This window comes from Brachycentrus maculatus, unplaced genomic scaffold, assembly GCF_059751285.1.
Source record: "Brachycentrus maculatus isolate JH-2025_06_01 unplaced genomic scaffold, ASM5975128v1 h1tg000147l, whole genome shotgun sequence".
In the NCBI taxonomy this organism is placed as follows: domain Eukaryota; kingdom Metazoa; phylum Arthropoda; class Insecta; order Trichoptera; family Brachycentridae; genus Brachycentrus; species Brachycentrus maculatus.
Genome location: NW_028280900.1, coordinates 1,731,956 through 1,754,635, shown reverse-complemented (window position 1 = coordinate 1,754,635; position 22,680 = coordinate 1,731,956). Strand labels below are relative to the sequence as shown.

At 32.1% G+C, this 22,680-nt stretch overlaps 1 protein-coding gene across 1 annotated transcript in view; it reads right to left on the bottom strand.

Moving 5' to 3' along the window:
- Positions 1-20,413, bottom strand: part of LOC148308834 (synaptic vesicle glycoprotein 2B-like) — a 93,823-nt gene extending 73,410 nt beyond the window's left edge. The window contains exon 1 of the mRNA XM_088261120.1: positions 20,228-20,413. The gene's annotated coding sequence lies outside the window, so the exon portion shown is untranslated. The remainder of the gene's footprint in view (positions 1-20,227) is intronic.
- Between the last annotated feature and the right edge of the window lie 2,267 nt (positions 20,414-22,680).

Genomic DNA, 22,680 nt, shown 5'->3' with positions numbered 1-22,680 from the left:
AAAATGGTTCATTTAGAAATTCGGAGTTAATAAAGCTAATTTGTAAAAAAAAAAATATTTTGGGAACGAATTACTGCTGTTTTGTATAACTATATTCAAACACTTCAAAATTACCAGGAGTGGATTGTAAGAACATATGTTAATTTTTTCAAACTATTTTTTTTAATGGTGTCTTCCTGATCGCAAAGGAAACATATTAATAGGTTTTTCTCACTCGGAGGAATATCGAATCTTGAAACTATTTTATATTCTCAATATTTCTCAACATTTAAAGCATTTTCTTTGTAGTTAGTCATTTTCACATTTATATATTTTTTAAAACTAAAATATTAGTAATATTAGTATATAACCATTCATTGTGGGTGGTTATATACCAATATTACTAACGTTGCTGTAAAAAAATACATTTTTATGTTTATACCAAGCTCATCTAAGTAATAATTTCATTCCTTGAATGTTTTTTTCTGATACTTTGCGGCACATTTTATTAAGTTTATACAATAAAACTCAAGCTTTGGTTTCAACCACTTTTGTTTTTAGTAATTTTTTCAACCTGTTTCTATGAGCACCTTGTTATCTCCGGGGATGGATTTCAGTACATATCTCGGATGTTTCTCGGACAAACATGATGAATAGTGGTGATTTTGATTTGTCTTGTGATTTTTTGTATACTTTATTATTTTTTGTATGCTTTCTTTAAAACATTATGTTTTTTTCTTTTGTGCATTAAAAAAATACGTGTGAATATATGTACATTGAAATCAGAGGCGTGTATTCTATGTAGGCAGAAAAGCAGTGCCTACCCTGGATTACTCGCCTTCCGTGTAGAAACACCACCAGTGCCTACTCGGCTGTCCAAACTTAAAATACAGTGAGGAATATTTTTTTGTGGTACGTTTTTTTTGCATTTTTGGACTAAGTAGAATCTACTTAGTCCAAAAATGCAAAAAAAACGTACTACAAAAAAATGTCCCTTACTGTGTTTTGAGTTTGGACAGCCGTACTATGCCTTATCTACCTGGCTACCCTGATAACAAATCTACATACACAGGTAAATTAAAATAAATAAATAAAAGTTCATTCAGTAAATGAAATCAAGAACTTTTTTTCAAGGGGCGATTCTGTTGTGAAGATAAAGAATTTTAATACAATACGAAATATATCGATGTTGTATTTTTTATGATGTGATGTTATTCGAACCTATAAGTCCTTACCTGAATTTGAAGGCATTATAGTTTGAACTTGAAAAATTATACATCTCATTGAGGTAATTGGCTGCAATTATTCACGATGCTTAGCTTTTGACGTATTAAGAAACATGAGGTTATATGCATATCCGTATTTTCTCGAGATTATCTAATATTTCGTGGTTCGAGCGCCCATGCTAAATCCATGGCGAATGCGTGAAAAGGCTGTCACTAACTGTCATTTAAGCATGAAATGCTGAGAACATTATGTCTCCATACCGTATGGACCATACGTGAGATATATTATTCAAGGCCGGACGTACTCAGAAGCCAATAAGGTTTATTAACGTATTTAAAAAAATATATATTTAACACTAGAGTAAGTGTATGATAAAAATGTTTAAACTTAACTTAAATAATTGTTAATTAAACCTATTAATCAGATTTGTAAATTTCCTATAAATAAATAACTTTGATAAGTGTTATAAGTAATTAAATGCAACCTTTTAAATGATGAGACCATGCCGTCAATTGTTCAATATAAAACAAAATATTTTTCAATCAATCCAACTCTAATCAGTAATATTTGGATATCTCTGGTTTTTCTCCGGCTAATTTTAAATAAAAATGACGAAGGTCTCTAAAGATGAATGTTCAATTAATTTATTTACTTTACAGATTGTATGAGATTTATCCCTATTCATAGTGTAGTGGTCAGTGCATTGGCTACCGTTTTGGAAGTCTCCTAAGTTCGACTCCAGGGATGTCAAATAAATATAATGTAATGTCCCGCCTCCGTAGTGTAATGGTCAGCACGCTCGGCTACCGTTCTGGAGGTCCCGGGTTAGATTCCCAGGGGGGATCAAATAATATAAGTGATTTTTTCACTCTAATATTTATTCAATATTACCCTAGACTGGCACCTGAAGCGGAGGGCTAATCACCTTTCCTTCATGTGTTTACAATCAAGATAACACTGCGTTTATATGATGAAGTGCCCAATGTAAAGGGTGCGGATAAGGGTTTGAAGAAGATTATGTTGCGGATTCGTTGGTCGGAACATGTAGAGAACAACGAAGTATGAAGCAGGGCTAAGGAGTCTAGATGCTTACACACAACAGCGAGCCAAATGGATAGGCCATAATATAAAATACACAAGCCTGCTTCTTACGATTGCGGTAGGCATGTGCGAAGGCACAAACTACAGAGGACGAGCCCGCTTAAACTACGTTGACAGAATTACCTCCGACATGGGATGAAGCGAATACGCCGAGTTGAAGAGATGAGCGGAGGGTTAAGCCTGGTCTAGACTGACCATGATACAAGAAAAACCATTCATCACACAGATTGGTTTTTCACTCTAATATTTATTAAATATCAAACTGGACAACAATCCAAGAGATCCTTGTATGTATGTAAGATCCTACCTTGACTCCACGTAATTTACTATACGATGCAGTAGCCTTTCAACTATTTGGTTTATAAATATAGGAAACATTTTGGCTGCATGTATTTTCATATTTTATATTCAATGCGACAAATTGTTAAAACTGTCTCTATAATTCATGTTTTCCTTTTTACTGTGAAGGAGGACACCTTGTGTATTGTGTATGGAGTTGCATGTGGCTTTCCTGAACATTTTCTTTCGGACGTGCATTCGTATGTGTCTCGGGCACAGATAAATAAATATATAGTGGCATTCGAAGAGTTATGCAAGTCGTTTAGTAGGTCATACAGTCGCCTTGGCAGTGTTATCGAATAAATAATGATCTGTCAAAATGTTTACAGCGATACCTGTAACGTGTTTTGTGTTTTGACTATCACCAATGCTATGGACCAGACTAACAGGTATGCTAAAAGCACGGTGTTTCAAAACTTTTGATAAAAACACATTTTCATTAATTGATTCGGCAGTCATGGTAAAATATAAGGATGTAGAGAACCCGAGCATGTCGTAAACCAGGCAACAGCAGATTGATCTTCGTCGAAAGACATTTAAGGAAGACCAAAAAAATACATGGATGCTGCAAAGAGAGAACATGGTTCGAATACATGGCCTAGGTGACGTTGTCCATGACAGAAGGACCTACAACCAGAGGACGAGGAGAGCTGATCACAGCATTCTACAAATATGATAAGTTGGGATGAAGCCAGGAAGAAGAAGAAGTCACTTTGTTGTAAAATCTATCCATTTTAAATTTAAGTTTTACTTAGTAAATACCACATTCAAAAAAATCTATTGTGACTTGTGTTTTGATGCGTTCCGCATCATGACTAAAACCTCCGCCTTATTGTCTATGTTCCCACTGATAATAAATCATAAATAAAACTAAAAATAATAAAAATTAAATAAATAAGAAACTGCTTCTACCCGCTGAATGAATTTGTTTTTGATCCACTCACATTTTTATTAACAACCAACTAGTTTCGGCAACAACCTGTTGCCCTCTTAAGGCTTATTCCATAAAATAAACCCTGAGGAAGGAAACAGGTTGTTGCCGAAACTAGTTGGTTGTTAATAAAAATGTGAGTGGATCAAAAAACAAAGTCTCCTTATTTCTCAAAATGATATATCAATATGATCCACAAAGTTAATGCTTTCAATATTCAAAACAGAATTTTTATTGCTTTATTATTGCAGTTCATGACTTTTTCTATTTTTTCTGGATTTCTACGTCATTTTTAAATATGTGTAATTGTTATATCATATAATATTGTAATCAATTCAAGTAATTAAAAATGGATTGATATTACCACAAAGTGACTGCCGAATCATTGATGAAATGATTTCTTGATGTCAAATAGTCTGACTACATTTTATTTAATTCGATCGCGATCGTTTAGTATGTTGATCAAGTTATATCTCGAGTTTTGATACACCTTGTATATCAATGCTACGGGAATGAGCGTCTACCGACTATGTTTCTCTACCTAAAGCCACGTGACGTGTGTGACACACTAGCGTACAGCGTATGGTATTTGGTAACTGGAAAGGAAGTGTAAATATATTTACGGAAGTAGACATCACCTTGGCTGCCGTCCATACACCACTGACCAAGTATGGGTACAGGGTTGGGATCTAGTGGATATCAAACAAATTGTAAAATAAAAATAACATACAGCTTGCTCTGTATCAAATATTTTGGAATGAAGTTTACTTTATGTTCATTCTTATATATATATATTTTTTTTTTATAAATTATTTTTTGACATCTCATCAAAGATGAAGAAGAATATGGAAGTCTGGGCATTTACGGGGCTTACGACCGTCATAGGCTGGTTTAAGTGATCACTTTACACACGTGTAACATTCACCAATTCTACCCATTATTGACAACCACACTACTCAAATTCTTGGAAGTTCTATATATATGAACCAATTTAGAAACTTTGTTCTTGAATCACTAGAACTTCACTAGAGACATCTATTGGTGAGATGTAAAGAAGCTTTTTTATTAAGCAGAAACTCTTATATTATTCTTATATTGAATTAACAATATTTTAGTCTGCCTCCGTAGTGTAATGATCAGGACGCTAGGCTACCGTTCTGGAGGTCTCGGGTTCGGTTCCCAAGGGGGGGGGCAAATAAATATGAGTGATTTTTTAACTATAATGTTTTTTCGATATTACCCTCGACCGGTACCTGAAGTGGAGGGCTGATCACCTTTCCTTCATGTGTTAACGATCAAGATAACACTGCGTTTATATGATGCAGTGCCCTATGCACCATTGGGTGCGGATAAGGGTTTGAATTAAAATCATTGAATATTTTTAGTGTTTCCAAATAATTGTTCACAAATCCGGGTTTGCTACTTAGATGCTAAGTCTTAGATCTTATTTCTTATTGATATTTCAACATAGATGAAGAATAATAACCTAGTCCTAAGTCCTGGTTTTTACAGGGTGTATTTATGTTCATATATCAATATAAATTAATTTCTAATCATACAAACTCAGATTTGTGAATAAAAATTTTGACAGACTCGAAATATTGTAGATAAAATAACTGGTCGAAAGATTTAAAAAAAATGAAATTCATGTTTTGAAGCGTAGCCTAGTATGTAAAATAATTAATGAATAATCTTACATACATTTCTTGAAGATGTTTTCTAAATAAATAAAAATACTCAACTCAACCACAGATGGTGCCGAGAACTTACATGTGAAAGAAAGTGCCAATCAAAGGATAAATACAACTTCCGAAATTTGAGAAGTGTGGTTGTCAATCGTGGGTGAATGTTACACGCGTATAAAGTGATCACTTAAACCACCCTTTGACAGGTCGTAAGCCTATACCTATTCTTTTTCATCTATGTTGAGACATCAATAAATTGAATATGCCTGGTACTTTGCCAATCTCTCAAATAATGTACCACATCATTTTGTGGCAAAAAAAAAACAGAAATCAAAAGTACGTCGTATTCACAAATCATGTTAAATTGGACGTTATATCGAAAAATACATAAAAATCTAAAATGGTTGATATTAACCTAATGTATCCCTATACCCTCCTCTGCCCATCCCTCATATTAATGTTTTTTTTTAATATTTAGAATGTACGAAAAATTTAAGCAAACGATTTAATTTAATATTATTGTTGACAAGAATAGTTGTCCTCACTGCAGGTCACGGTGAGTGTGACGCTGATCACCTGACTGTATGACCGAGTCAATGCCTTCACTGGGCTTCAAGATCAGTAGTCAGCCCTGAAGATGGAACGCGCCTAGAGAGGGATACGTCACGCGACAACCGGTTTGCGAAACTCCTTAACGGGAGTGTGTCTTTACTTACTGGTTTATCGTGATCTTATAAGATAGTTGCAGGTTTTATTATTTTACGTGTATTTATTTAATATCGAACCGTGTATCTTCGGATCCGACGTCTTCCATGTTGGCAAGTTACACTGTAGGGATGATATCATAGGATTTTCCATATATAGGGTATTTTTTAGAGTTTTATTATTTATTCGGCAGTCACTTTGTGGTAAAATCTATCTATTTTTAATTAATGTTTTACATAGTAATACCACTATTTCTGCCATTTTTATTTAATGATTTACTTAGTAAATACCACCATTTCTAAGAGGCTTACAAATTTAAATTTCCCGCAATAAATTGATGGTGGCACCCCCCGTGTGGCATGTTGCACCATATTGTTGAAACCACAGCTCTGTGCCATTCAACTGAAGTACGAAGATGTCACTAATCATGGAACTGTAGCGCTCTCCATTGACCGTAACATTCTAGCTGGCATCGTCTTTAAAAAAATATGGGCCAATGATTCCACCTGCCCATAAAGCACACCAAACAGTGATTTTTAATGGATGAAAGGGCGTCTCGACAAAGGTTTCTAGGTTTTTTCCACTCCAAATTCGGCAATTATGCTTATCGACACAGCCATTTAACCAAAAATGTGCCTCATCGGTGAACAAAATTTTGCGTTGAAAAAGAGGATTGAGCTGAATATTGTTTTCGGCCCATTCACCGAACCTACAACGCGCATAATGGTCATTCAGTCTACTCATGGTGAAATGGCAAAACGTACTGGCTACAAATCAACTATCAACTGCCAAATGACAGTCTGTAGAAATACAGTTGATTTTATTCAAATTAATTAATGTGATAAAAGGAACAAAAAAAATGTTTTTTTTTTAAATAAAGATGTACAATTATTTAAAAACAAAAAAATAACGTAAGAATAATAGATTATTTAAATGATAAATTAAAAAATTCATATTAATAAAAATATTTTTTAGGTTTATATTAATAAACATTAACTATAGTTATTCGACAAGATAATGATCGCGTAAAAATCACAGCACGTGTTTATAAAAAAAATATAAAAAAAATGGTTTTGTGTATAATATTTGCAGACTAATATTTTAAGATAAAATCATATTACCTTGACTTAAGAATGATATATTGTATATGCTAATGAGATAAAATGTACGCACGTTTAAAATAAACACACAAATATGTACATATTATAATGTGATAAAATAATTAATTAAAAAAACTAAAAGGCCAAGTGAAGCCACTGAAATATTTTTACAATCGAAATTTCTTTCTAATCAGCACGAAAACCTTTCTTTTCCATACATATATATTTACTTACATACAAACAAACACATTAAATATTATTGGACCATAAAATCCTCAATCTTCTTCAAACCCTAAGCCATACCCCAATGGTGCATAGGGCACTGCATAATACCATCGCAGTGTTTTCTTGATCGTTAACACATGATGAAAAGGATAAAATAATGAAGGAATATTGAATAAATATTCTTCTTCATCTCCGTCTTATTCCTCATTGCTGAGGGTTGTGACCCTTGCAGAAGCAATGACTCTTCTCCAGAAATATTAGAGTGAAAAAACATTTATATTTATTTGACCCCCCCTGGGAATCGAACCCGGGACCTCAGAACAATCGCCGAGCGTGCTGATCATTACACTAAGGAGGCAGACAATAATACTTAATTTTAATATTTTCCACGCCAGGAATCGAACCCTTGATAACATGCGTGTAACGTGTAACTGACTTATCGCGATAACCACCGCACTATGTAGCTGGAGAAGTTAGTAGTGGCGCCTGAGCTATTCGACATTTGTCTGCCATTTGGGTAAATAGTGGATTAAAACGTTGCAAATTTGTTTATTTAATTTTCTGACATATATTTATTTAATGAGTCAGTGTTGTGGTATCTCGGTATCTTTGTCAGTAAACAAAATAACCCGCCACCAAAGTACGTATTGAAATGTACAATAATTCAAACAAACAAAAAACACAAACAAATCCAAATACAAATATTATTAGCCTGGATCTAATAGATGTCTCTAGTGAAGTTCTAGTGATTCAAGCGCAATTCAACAATTATTAGAATTATTCATAATAAGTGGCGTTCTTAAGGATAACTTAAATTAGAAAGATTTTTTTTCATAAATGAATAAAATCCTTAATACTTAATCATATTTTACCGGGTATACTCGTAATTTAAAAAAAAAAATAATAAAACCCTTATCCGCACCCCAATGGTGCATAGGGCACTGTGTCGTATTAACGCAGTGTTATCTTGATCGTTAAATTTAATAAAGGTCTGAATTTATAATAAAGGTGTACTAGAATTGCAAATAGATTTGGCTAGCAAGTTTTTTTTTAATCGTTGTGATTGATTTAAATTGGAAACAGAATGTGTAAAAGAAGGTATTCATTTATTGTTTCGGCATTAACTTTGTGGTAAGACATGTTACAATGATTAATGAAAACACTTGTTTTTTACCACTTGAGTTTTATTATAGACTACATGTTTCAGAAGTTAAACTTCCATCATTCAGGTCTGTATAATACTAATCACTCATTTCACTCTCATAAATTAAAATTATTACACCTTGTTCCATATAAGGGCCAAATTATGAATTATCTTGAAAATTTAGAAATCCAAAAAAACCTAAATTTTAATAATAATTTATTAAATAATATATTGTTTCAAAATTCTTCACCTTTGCTTTCCATTTTTCCTTTGTTTTCAAACTCCGCCCCTTGACTAACCCCTTCCCCTTACTTTCCCCTCTCCTTATTTATAGAACAATTTTATATTTTATATTTTAGTTACTATACAGACCTGAATGATGGAAGTTTAACTTCTGAAACATGTAGTCTATAATAAAACTCAAGTGGTAAAAAACAAGTGTTTTCTTTAATCATTAGAAGGTATTCAGTTGATAAAACTTGATGAAGCTATAGGAAATAAAGATCTATCGGATTTATTGCTGTCTTATTTAGAAAATATGACATGACGAATAAGACAAATAAATGAGCTATGTGACAAATCTTGATTGATTTGTTTTTAGGTGTCAACCTTGTACATTTTATCAATATTTATTATGAACTATACATATCCGCCTATTTTTCCGCCTCCGTAGTGTAATGGTGATCACGCTCGGCTACCGTTCTGGAGGTCCCGGGTTCGATTCCCAAGCGGGTCAATTAAATATAAGTGATTTTTTTCACTGTATTATTTATTCAACATTACCCTGGACTGGTACCTGAAGCGGAGGGCTGATCACCTTTCCTTCATGTATAAACGATCAAGATAACACTGCGTTTGTATGATGCAGTGCTCTATGCACCATTGGGGTGCGGAAAAGGATTTGAAAAATTGAATACACATCCACTTTCATTTTTAAGACACTAAATATACTAGAAATCCTTGTACATAAGGCAAGGAGATTTTTCTAAGGCAACAAATAATTAAAAATATTAATCATATTTTGGCTGTCCAAACTCAAAACACAGTAAGGGATATTTTTTATGTAAAACGTTTTTTGCATTTTTGGACTGAGTAGAATCTACTTAGTCCAAAAATGCAAAAAATGTTTTCCAAAAAAAATCTCTTGCTGTGTTTTAAGTTTGGACAGCCGATTTGGCTCAATGGCTAATACATAAGATTTCCGACCATTGGACCTATGTTTATATTTATAGCCGACAGACAGACATCCAATATTGAACTGGGTCGAATTAAACGATAAGAAAAGCTTAATTGTATTTGTTCATTTGACTAATTTATTAATGTTTTTGGCTAAAAGGACACACTGGATTAATTAATTAAACTTTATCGCGAATGCAAGGATACTCCGCTACGCACGCGTGCACCTTGGACGACTATATTTATTTTGATAAATACGTTTATAGTACTACATACTAAATAATAAGGACCTTCGCTGAATTTTGCGTATTCCAGACGAAGGTAGACAAGTACGAGTATGTGATAGTCACATACCTGTATCAAAACTTTATTGTCATGTGATAGTGATTCACTGTTTTTATTTAAAACATAGACTAAGCTCACAGGGAGACGAACCGCACTATTTTGTCGTTGTTTGATTTTAACGGTAGATGTCTATGCTAGAGTTATGCATTTGGAAAAAAAACCGGTTAAAAAAAAGGTTTTGAATCGTACAAGGATTCACTGCCTAAGATCTACATACATACGTACCTACCTTTATATAAGAATTTAGGATTTAAAAAAAAACATATTTCGTGATTGATAAATAAAAATAAATCGTATTTTTGAGTTGCCAAAATGAATAACAAAATTTTACCTTACTCAAAAAGTCTATAGACAGCTCGCGGATGCGTTTTAAGGCCTTACTTGCAATAAAAGAATTCATTAGCGTCCGGCTGCGCTGAAAGCCGGACGTCAGTTCAAATCCGATTGAAAAAAATATATACTTATATTGTGGATTTTGGTTTGTGTTTTAGAATATATACATTGTAAAAATATTTTTACTTATGTTTTTTTAACGCCTAACCTTTTAATAACTCTTTTCTTTTCAAAACCATATATTTCTTTAGAAGAAAAACTTATTTTTTTCTTTACAAAAACGGTGTTTTACTAAAAGATTCAATGATGTCAAATGTTACCTAGATTTTTAGAAAATTAAGTTGTGGTTTATCATCTATCTTGGGCTTTAATAGAATTTCCTTGAGAATCAGTTGTTTTACGTCATTTAAGAAGAGGTATATATGTGCTGCTGAAAATGCAATGCATGCGCTAAAATCGATTGGATTTGCTTGACACGTCTAGTGAGCTATGGTTATAATTTAAAACGGTTTACATAATTTTATCGCGTGTTTTCGGGTGCCACGGCCAAAGTCAAGCGAAAATAGTCGAAATTAAATACAAAATACAGTGGAACCTCTCATAACGAGCATAATTCGATCCAGAATCTTACTCATTAAGCGAAATATGTTTTACAACTTTTTGAGTGTGTCCAGATACTTCACTGTCACAAATCTGGATTATCTCCAATTATATGAGTTATTTTTCATATTATTTTTTGACATCTCAATAAAGATGAAGAAGAATATGAATAACTAAATTGAGTACTAATTTGAGTAGTGTGGTTGTCAATAATGGGTACAATTGGTGAATGTTACACGTTTGTAAAGTGATCACTTAAACCTACCTATAACGGTCGTCTGCCCCGTAAATGCCCAGACTTCCATATTCTTCTTCATCTTTAATGAGATGTCAAAAAAAATATGAAATATGTTTTCTTTTGACTGGCGCGGAAGTTCCGGCTTAAGTTAATGAAAATCGTGAAAAAGAGACTTGCCCTTTCTCTTTAACTCATTATGCGAAATGTCGCTCGCTAAGTGAACAACTCTTTAATTTTCTGCTCTTTATGTGAAATACTCGTTATGAGAGGTTCCATTGCATTCGCAAAATTATAGAATATAATATCCGCGTGTGAACGTAGCCTTAGGTGCTAGATTACAATGACCGGAATAATAACAAGAAATAAAATATATTTATTTGTTTACGAATAAATTAACGTTAACTGGTTTATTTTGGCACCTTTTTGGGGGTTTTCTCGAAAATACGTTGCCAAATAACGTGTTTCGACGAAGCTAAAAACGTCACGTGTAGTTTTGTTCCTCTTACTGCAAGCCAATTTAGTAACAGGACCGGACTTTTAAAATGGCTATGCTATTATTTTAAGTTAATTTAATTTATTTTTAATAAGCTTATCTAAATCTTAATATATTTAGATTTAACTTTTGTACTAATAGATATCGCTTCCTCCTTTCAACAACGTCATATATAAAAAATCGTCAATTTTCAGTTGTGCATGTTTTCGGAATGCCCAGAAAATGTACTACATCCCAGCAAAAGCAGCATATTTTAACTTAATATTTACCCGCTACAGGGCAGAAAGAGTTGTTTTTGCATTTTGATGAAAAGGTATTGTTTAATTATTTTTTTAAAATAAACTAAATATTTTTCAAATGGAGAAAAACATTCAGGTTTCACCTTAAAAGACCCTTTGCACAGTAAAAAAAATCAATAAGTAGCTTGATATTTATTTTTAATACATCCTATTATATTTTTAAACTTTAAAAACGATCTCCTGAAAAATCAAGTTTTTTGATTTATGACGTTGTTGAAAGGAGTGAGCGATATGATAGTTGGTTTTCGAATGGCTACACTGAAAAATAATACCCGTATGTGTCGTGTGTGCCGGGTCTTTTAGAATTGAACGGGTATTTTAGAATTGACGAGTAATAGTAACTCGGGAATATCAATCATATTATGTATTATGTATTTTAAAAAGAAATGCCAAATCGAATAAAACTCTGTTATTGTGTAAAACGCGAATTGTGATGAAAATACGGTAATATTTTCTTTTTAATTAAGTTCAGGGATACTGTTTGAGAAATCGTGTCTTAGTAGAAATCGCAATACGTGTTCATATGTCTGGCACTAGAAATACCTCCTTAATTTGGTCAAAAGAACTTTGATTATTATGCAATAAAGTTGTATAACTTGCTTCCATTAGCCACAAAGTCATTAATAATTGAAACTTAATATAAAAGAACTATTCGTAAATGGACATGGAAGTGAGTAGATCTGAAATATAATAGATTGTATCATTCAGCCATATAGCATTTGATTGTATAAACTATTTTCTTTCGTTAGAATTTTACACTTAATATAGTGAAATGTGTCCTCGGTACGGGAAAACTAAGTTAGGGCACATAATTTAAAAATGTTTATGATGAAATAATAAAATTAAAAATTAAAATTCGGACATATCGCGCCAGAACATACCGACCCCAATACCACTACATATTTTTTTTAAATGTCCTCTTAGAAGAAATTTGACAGTGTCTTATTTAAAAAAATATATTTGACAAATTTCATATATAATATACATACATTAACATGGATTCTATTATTTTATATTAGTTTATACTTTCTGGATTTTTTCTAATAATATTTATCACTTTCATACACCCTACCAGTTTTTTTATTGAACATTTTAGTAAGATTTTTCTGTTTTTAAACAATATTAAATTTTTTAAAGAAGATTTCTATATTTACTCGATAATCATTTCTAGATATTTCTTAAAATTTACATTTAATATATTATTAGATTAAAACCAACATTTTTAGATTTTCCACTTTATTTTTATTTGACCAGCGACCGGGTTTCGTCGTTACCGACATCATCAGACTGGTGATGTCGGTAACGACGAAACCCGATCGCTGGTCAAATAAAAATAAAGTGGAAAAGCTAAAAATATTGGTTTTAATCTAATAATATATTAAAAATGCAATTCCATCACGAAGTGTCAGTGTATAATATAAATCTAATAAATACATTTGCTGAATGTTATTTTATGAAAATAAGTAAATGGTGTCCAACTTCAGAAAAGTTATTTTTAACATATACCTTGTGAGAATGCAGTGCCTAATATGTTTGCTTAGTTTAATTTTCACTGATTAACAAAAACGATTACTAATCATCACGCTGCTCCACCGCAAGGGTAAGCAGAGAGTAGAATTCGACAGTTTGAAGGTTCAGATGAGGTTCAAATTCCATTGTATTTATATCACAGTAAAAATATGCTATTTATAGATTTTTTCTTTTAAGTGAGATGATTTTGTTTTTTTTTTGTCTCAGGGGATACAGGTGAATTCCTTTTTGTGTTCTTCGACTCATTATCGCAGAACAGAGACTATAAAAAGCAAGGAAATTCAGCAATATTGTTGTGGCTCGTGTTGACACAGGCTGCCAGCTGCTGCGCAGGAAGTCGCATACAATCGGCAAATAAGGAAATATCCCTAAAGAATACAATCGTGTTTTTAATTATAATCTCAAAGGTGCCTTCTTTTATTCGTTAAATATTGTATTAAAATACAATCGGTTTAAATTGATTTACAATTAATCACGCGAATGCAGACTGCTGATTGAATAAAACACAGTTACGTCACAACTAATACATATTTGCGGTATCTCTTCATGAAAGAGTGTGGATATTGTTCATGGTTCTATCCAATCCCATTTCTTTGTGGTATCCATACATACAATTATAATTTTATGACAATCAAACATTTATATGAATTTAGATTCCTTATAAACAATTGATATAAACATAAAAATAAAACTGTAAAACCACTTTTTGGATTTCCTAAATCAAAACTCAAATTTCGATTTAAACCGCTTTTTGTAATTTTCTCCAAGTTTATAAAATGTGTCAAAGTATCAGCAAAAAACGTTCAATAAACCACTTTTTGAGTTTATTTATGTAAACATGACCAGTTTCGAGTGCTACTGATGTTTTCATCAACTATATAATATTAACTTAGGTAAAAAAATCTATTCAAAATTTAGTGTCATTAAATTACTAAAAATATTAATAATAAAACCCTTATCCGCACCCTAATGGTGCATAGGGCACTGCGTCATATAAACGCAGTGTTATCTTGATCGTTTACACATGAAGGAAAGGTGATCAGCCCTCCGCTTCAGGTACCAGTCCAGGGTAATATTGAATAAATATGACAGTGAAAAAATCACTTATATTTATTTTACCCCCCTTGGGAAACGAACCCGGGACCTCCAGAACGGTAGCCGAGCGTGCTGACCATTACACTACGGAGGCGGACAAAAAAAATAATGATTGATAATTTACGTATATGGTATTCATATGATTAAAATTTTTAGCACTATGGTTGATTGATCAACGAATGCTGGACGATGTATAACACCTACTCTAGGCAACTAGAAACTGGTAAAATGCGAATGTTTAGATGGTTAGCTGGAGTGTCCCTTGGAGACAAATAAAGAGTTCACGTATTCGTGGAAGCCTGGATGTAACTGATATCAATACTAAGATAGAAGAAAGGCAATTGAGATGGTATGGGCACATAAGACGTGGAGAACCAGAGCATATCGTAAACCAGGCGATTGCCATGGATCTTCCTCGAAAGACATCTAAAGGAAGACAAATAAAAAAAAACGTGGGTGCTACAGGTAGTATTTTACGAAAATGGCGCTATACAAATTATCCCAATTATTATTATTATTATTACAGAAAATATTCTAAGGCATGGCCTAATTGACGTTGTCCATGACTGCAGGACCTGCAACCTGACGACGCTGAGAGCTGACCTCAACAGTGTGCAAAGATGATTATTTTATGGAGCCAGGAAGAAGAAGAATGTTGTTTAATCAACGATAGGATGGTTAAATTTGCACAGTGAATAAACTGATTTTATAAGCCAGCTAATGATAGATCCTAAGCCTTTTAAATATCCAGACTTCCATATACCGTCAGTAAAGAAATGAATTGAATAAACGATCTCATTTTATCCCTGTATACACAGAATATTATCTATACAGTTCCCTTGTCCTTATTCGAGTTGGCTTAAGTAAATATTAAGAAAAACTTATCTTTACTTTAAATTTAATGCTACTGTTTACAATTTACTCTTTACTTTAAGATTTCACATTATCTCGTGTTAATGTAGGGTGTGAAACATGAGTGACAGTAAGTCTTTTGTAATCATTACAATTTCTGTTTTTACATCACAAGGAGCCGTGTGTACTATATGCTCATTTAAATGACTCGGAAAGATAACTTTAGGCCATTTTTTACACAATTAAAAGTCACAAAATCGGCGAATTTAATGTGACTCATTTTATTATTATGACATTTTTTATTATATATTATTGTGTGTTTCTCGTGATTCTCGTGATGATAGAAAACATTATTTTTTATTTATTTATTTAAATTTCATGTACAGAAAAGAAATAAGTACATTGGCGGGCTTATTGCAAAAAAGCAATATCTTTCAACCAATCAAAAACAGACTAGTGATATTGGTCAAAATGTTTGATACCTTATTGCAATCAGAGGGTAAATAGTAGGTACTTGAACATAAAATAATAAAAAATGTAAATTACAAAATGAATAAGGAAGGCAAATGAAAAAGGGAGTTTAGGAAAGGAGGTAGAGGGAAAAACTAAGGGATGAGGTTTGATGGACAGTTAGGATTCTAATGACAGATAGTAATGTATTTAAGTAAATAAGACGTTTCTTAAAAGTTGTTAGAGAGGGTGCATTTTTTTACAAGGAGAGGTATTTCTTAGCTTTTTAATGGCAACCAACCAAAGGGTATGATAATTCATGTCAGTACCTATCTGTGCAATATTGTACGAAATGTCTATGGTTTATTGGCTTATCATTCCATTGATTAAATGTTTACGCCATTTGACGTATAATATCCCTTTTTTTAGGATTTACGTCAAATTTCGAAAAGTCAGGTTGTGAACGTTCAAATCGAAAAAAAAGTTTTTACCTAATATTGCTGTGATGGTAGCATTATTTTTTATTTATTTCTATTAACTTTCTATACATTCTTTTAAAAAATAGTTTAATGAAAAAATATTGTTTGATTCTCTCAATGCATCGAACTTATACGGACATCACACAACGAATGAAAATGACAGCTCATTAGCTGTTGTCATCAGCTGACTGTAGACTGATTGGGTGGAATCATTTGAATTAATTTCGAACACAATGCGTTAAATCGATTTTCGTGTAACATACGTAGGTACCTACTTATTTAATTTCTAACATTATACATAACGATTAGGTACCTTAACAAATTGCCCCGATTTTTTCAAAAAGTAAAATAAAAATAAGAACATTCTAAATTTAAGGTACCTTAACAAATTGTCCCGAATTTTTTCAGTAAATAAAAACGTTCAAAATTAAAGATATTTCTAGGTACCTTAACAAATTTCCCAAATTTTTTAAGGTAAAATAAAGAAAAATTCTAAATTTAAGATATGTATGATAGGTACCCTAACAAATTGCCCCGAATATTTACGGTAAAATAAAGAAACATTCTAAATTTAAGATATGTCTAGGTAGGTACCCTAACAAATTGCCCCGAATATTTACGGTAAAATAAAGAAACATTCTAAATTTAAGATATTTCTAAATTTGAGATGACGTTTTTGTGAAGATCGAATAGAATATGGCAGCACAATAAACAATGAACCTTGAGACATATTGATTCGTTTATTGAACGGCTGTGATGAGAAATTATTGACCTTACTGATAACTATTGAACTCCGTTTGAATAATGACTCACCAAATCATTACGTGTATTATGTCATATTTCGTACTATTTATTCCTAATAAATATTGACTATTAGAAAAGAGATATCAAATGTAAATGGAATCCTGCATACTGCCAGTGAACACATATGCACCAGAGACTATGGCTATGACAAAGAGAAATGCAGAGAAGCTCAAGAGTACACAGCGATCCATGGAAAGATCCATGCTTGGTTTAAGTCTGATCGATTAAAAAAAATGAAGATACCAGGAAAAGAACAAAATTAGAGGATATCATGAATCGCACGGCTCAAATGGCAATAGGCTGGACATATTGCAAGACAGGACCTCACAAGATGGACCCCAAGAATTTTACGATGGAGACCTTGGGAGAACAAAAGAGGTGTCGGAAGACCACAAAAGATATGGTACTTCGACATAGTCGAAAGGAAGGAATGGAAAGGAGGGGAAGAGGCCTATATTCAGCAGTGGAGGACAGAGGGCTCATGAATAAGAAAGAAGATTAAAATGTAAAAATATTCATTTTAATTTGATTGGCAGTCTGTAAATGTTGCTATTATATTATTCTATGGAGTTTTCCAATATATTATTATAGCCATAAATTAATTCGTAACTATAATACATACCAAGTACCAAAACCAAATAGTTCACTATAGTATTACTCGTATTCATATGGAAAAGTGAGCAGAAGAAGACCGAAAAAAACTTGGCACGATCAGGTATGTCAAATACTGGAGAGCGGTTAGGTTAGGAATTGAGATAATCGTAGACGAAATTTTTTTTTCCACCTTTTATTTTTATTTTCAGGTTTACGTAGAATTATTTATTCAATTATGTTCAATCTTTTGGTTTTTATCATGAAACGAGTAACCAGAATTAACGAATAAAAACATTTTGACCGTTTTTTTTCATCTAATTCCGAGAACTTTAAAAATCACATGGTTACATTAAGTGTTAACAAAAAAACTGGCTTAATTTCCTTCCCTGATCACCAAGTAATAATTTTGACTGCCCATCATTAAAATTTTACACATTTTTCAATATTAAAACTTTAAGTTGTCAGTTTTAATTTTTATTTCATTTCTATTACCTCGTGAAGTATCGTTGTTCATAATAAATACCTATCATAAACCTAATTTTGAAATGGCATGTCGTTAACTTGTATTTTTGCATAAATGACGAATGAAGTTGTAAAAATTCTCTCTATCTTTGAGCTATTCGATTTATTGGTATGAAATCCATTTATTTTATAAATATATTTTCAAATATAAAACTTTCTTGTAAAATTGCAAGACACGGCTTGTTAGACAGTGAAATACCTCTATTAATTGATTCGGCAGTCACTTTATGGTAAAATCTATCCATTTTTAATTTAAGTTTTACTCAGTAAATACCACTATTTCTTAAAATCTATTGTGACACGTTTTTCGATGCATTCCGCTTAGTGTTCAAACAGTGCACCGAAACTCGTGATACTATAGATTTTGGGAAATAGTGGTATTTATTAAGTAAAACCTAAATAAAAAAAAGTATTTTATTACATTTTATTTTTTATGAATCAATCGAGTAGTTACTAAGATAATTGTAAAAAATTAATGCCTAAAGCCGCTATCTTTGTGACGTCACTCCTCCCCCTCTCTTCCTCTCTCTCTCTCTCAAAAACAAATGTTTTTTTTACCATACATACTACGCTGATCACGACGATACTAATTTTCTGTATAATTGTGTTGAGTCCTAGGACAATATACTGTACATATTTTTATACTCTTAGGGCGTTTATCCAATACACGGAATTTTACCGTCCGGCACGTCAGTTAGCGTTTTAAAACGATGATTGGGTTGGACTGGCTTGTGCTTTTGTCCATCTTTCTTCGGATCTGTGCTCTTGATCGGTGCGTGAACACGTTGCCTGTAAATTTGATCACGCTAAACTGTCGTAGTCGTTTTTATTTTTCCAAACCGGACTGCCGGACGGTAAAATTCCGGGTAGTGCACAAGCCCCCTGAGGGTTGTCCATTGATCAGTTTTTCGTGTCGCACTGTTAGCAAAATAAATAAAAAAACAAAAATATCTAAGAGTTATATGATAACTCTCCTCTTAACGCAATAAAAGACGTTTGTATTACTTCCTGGAGATGCACAATATATATGTAATAGATTATTGCATATTTATTTATATTTATATAAAATAAGACATTACAACGCGCCCTTGAATACAATATTTATAGAGATAATGGCAATACAAATTATGTAATAATTTGAGGAACTTCGAAACAGATGCGTATTATCTTTGAAAATTATTAATTTACTTTCATTGTGTTCTGAAATATTGAAATTGATAAAAAGCATGTGTAAATACTAATTATGCAGAAAGCATTATTTGGTTGACCTCCAAATGCTTTTATTTCAATAAAAATAATTATAATATACGTGATTGTGCTGGTTAAAAATGCGAATATTTTTTGTAAAGTAACTGAGAAAAATGATTACGTTTATTGTGTTTTCCAAGGAAAATTTACTAAAATATTTTACAAATTCTAAAGTTAAGTTATTTTAAAAATACATTTTGTCGTATTCAACCGTATTTAAACTATAGTTTCATTTCAGTTTCGGAAATACCTGCCACTATCTCTTGAAGAATATCGAAGAAGAAATTTTAAGAATATTTTTCTTTAATTACGTTTTTCCATAAATCAAATTAATAATGATATTTTCCCCATATCGCATGTTAAGGAATTTTTTCAATTGAACTATGAAATCATGCTTCAATGTAAGTGTGTATGTACATCAACGGAAAATTTCAGAGGTTTTAATCGATGAAAATATGGGGTTTTGTTTAGGGTAAAATGTACGACGTAAGTAAATAAAAATATATTTTTACATATATATATATATAAATATGTATATATACATATATATATATATATATATATATATATATATATATATATATATATATATATATATATATATATATATATATATATATATATAAATGTGTGTGTATGTATACTCAAATAAATGAATAATTGTTTGATTACTACGCAAATATGCATTTTTCAAATTAGTAAACACGGTGCAGAAACGTTAAAAAAAACTTACCTGACTAGTCGAGAAGTTTTTGCGACCTTCTGTTGAACACGGGTGCTGTTTGGCTGTAAGATTGGGTTTGGGCAGGCACTAATTATGCTTTTTTGGTGTGGGAAATATTCCTCTTTGAGGGTTTCTTCAATGGCTTGAACGGGTCGAGTAGGGGCCGCTACGGGCAACACTCTCTTGAGAGTGATCACTAGGAAACAACTTTGATCTCCTTATATACCGGAGAAAATTTAAGATACGAATCTTCAATGAAAGATCAAGACGGACGCGAGCGAGTTTACTTATCAAATACACATTAAAACGACGCGTCACAAAAAGATAAGAAAATGACTATTTGTCTCAAATAGGTGCCAACTATGCTTCCAGTACTTTTCCACGAAGTGTCAACTAATAAATGCTCTATATTTATCAGCGAATCTAGGGACATTTCTATTAAACACATAATATCTACGCTGGACAGAGAGAAGGTCGTATGCATCACATATCGCTCACTCCTTTCTACGACGTCATATATCAAAAATCGTCAATTTTCAGTTGTGCATGTTTACGGAATGCCCAGAAAATGTAGTATATCCCAGCAAAAGCGGCATATTTTTAACTTAATATTATGTTTACCCGCTACAGGGCAGAAAGTGTTGTTTTTGCATTTTGAAGAAAAGATATTGTTTAATTATTTTTTTAAATATACTTAATATTTTTTAAATGGAGAAAAAACATTCAGGTTTTACCTAAAAAGGTCTGTTGCACAGTAAAAAGTTCAATAAGTGGCTTGATATTTATTTTTAATACATTTTATTATATTCTTAAACTTTACAAACGAGAAAGGAGTGAGCGATATGTGCATACAAACAGTTGCTGGCAGTTCTCGAATTACGATCAATCGGAAATATCATTTACTCACTAAAGAGATTTTTTTTCCAAAAATATTTCAATTTCTTACTATTTTCTTAGTCCTTAGCGGTCAGTTATTAAAAATAGGAATCAAATCTAAGCCGAGAGGGTTCAAACCTGTAAAGTCCGAGTCAGCGACACTAACTACGATACTATAACACTTCACAACTTACTAACGGCATAATTAAATTATATAATTATTTTTTTATATAAGTATTATATAAGTATTTTAATTCAAAGTTGGTATTTTTATTGAAAAGTCCATCCAAAAAAGAGATTAACAAGATCATCGTATAATACCCCTTGTATCATACCCTCGTGCAGTTGAAACCGACATTTTTCTAATAAATCACTGTCGCTTTGTATCCCGCGTGCTTAAATCAATTGTAATTGTAAACAACCCTTTACGTCTTGTTATTTAGTTATTGATTTACCTGTTTTCCTGGCAAACACTAGATTGAAAAATATTATTTCACAAACTGAAATGGCAAACACACGCGGTAACTACACTAAACATTGCGAAAATTGACGACACAATGGCAGTCCACGACGCGTCACATAAGAGGGTTGCATTTGTTGATATATATTAGATTATATATATATATATATATATATATATATATATATATATATATATATATATATATATATATATATATATATATATATATATATATATATATATATATATATATACATATATATATATATATATATATATATATATATATATATATATATATAGATACGCGTGTGTTTGACATTTTCAGAGAGAAAAATAATATTTTCCTTTTTAACATCGGTCTAAAAAAAAGTAAAAAATATCAATTTAAATGAAGCCAACTGTCAATGTGACGTTTCTTGAACGAACAAAAGCATAGGTGAAGTGCGGTAATTTTTTTTTACCAAATTTCTTATTATTTTCGATGAAATTTTTCGTTAATTTTCGTTAATGGATTGAGTTTACAATATGTTTAACATATGAGATGCAGAGCAATAGTAATTCACTAGTAAGGTTATAATTTTAAATGGATAGAAGAGAAAATGTAAAATTGAGTTTGTGTAGGCTCCCCTCTGAATCTGATTTGCAAATATAAATTTTATTAACTATTGTTTATTTTACAATTTAGTCCCATTTAATGCATTTAGTCTGCTCCGATGCAACACAAGAACATGCCATTAAAACAACGTGATTAAACTATATTTATCGGAAAAAATAGTGCCATAAAACGTATTTAACATAATCTACTTTTTCTACGTATCTGAGTAGGTAGGTACCTACCAGTGGCGGGCCGCGATTTATAAAATCTTTTTCATCTTCTTGTTTTGGTAGATCCTAAGGATCTGTTTGTGTCTCCGCTTGTAGCTCTTGGAATGTTGACTCCCAACTGTCTTTCCACCTTTTTGGAGGTCTACCTGGGGGTCTGCGTCCTTCAGGATTTCCTTGAAGGGCGATACGTGGAAGTCTGTTTTCTGACATTCTGTTTATATGCTCATTCCAGTATCGCCTTCGTTGTCGTCCCCACCTCACGATATGCTCCAGACGTCGATGTTTCTTACTCGAT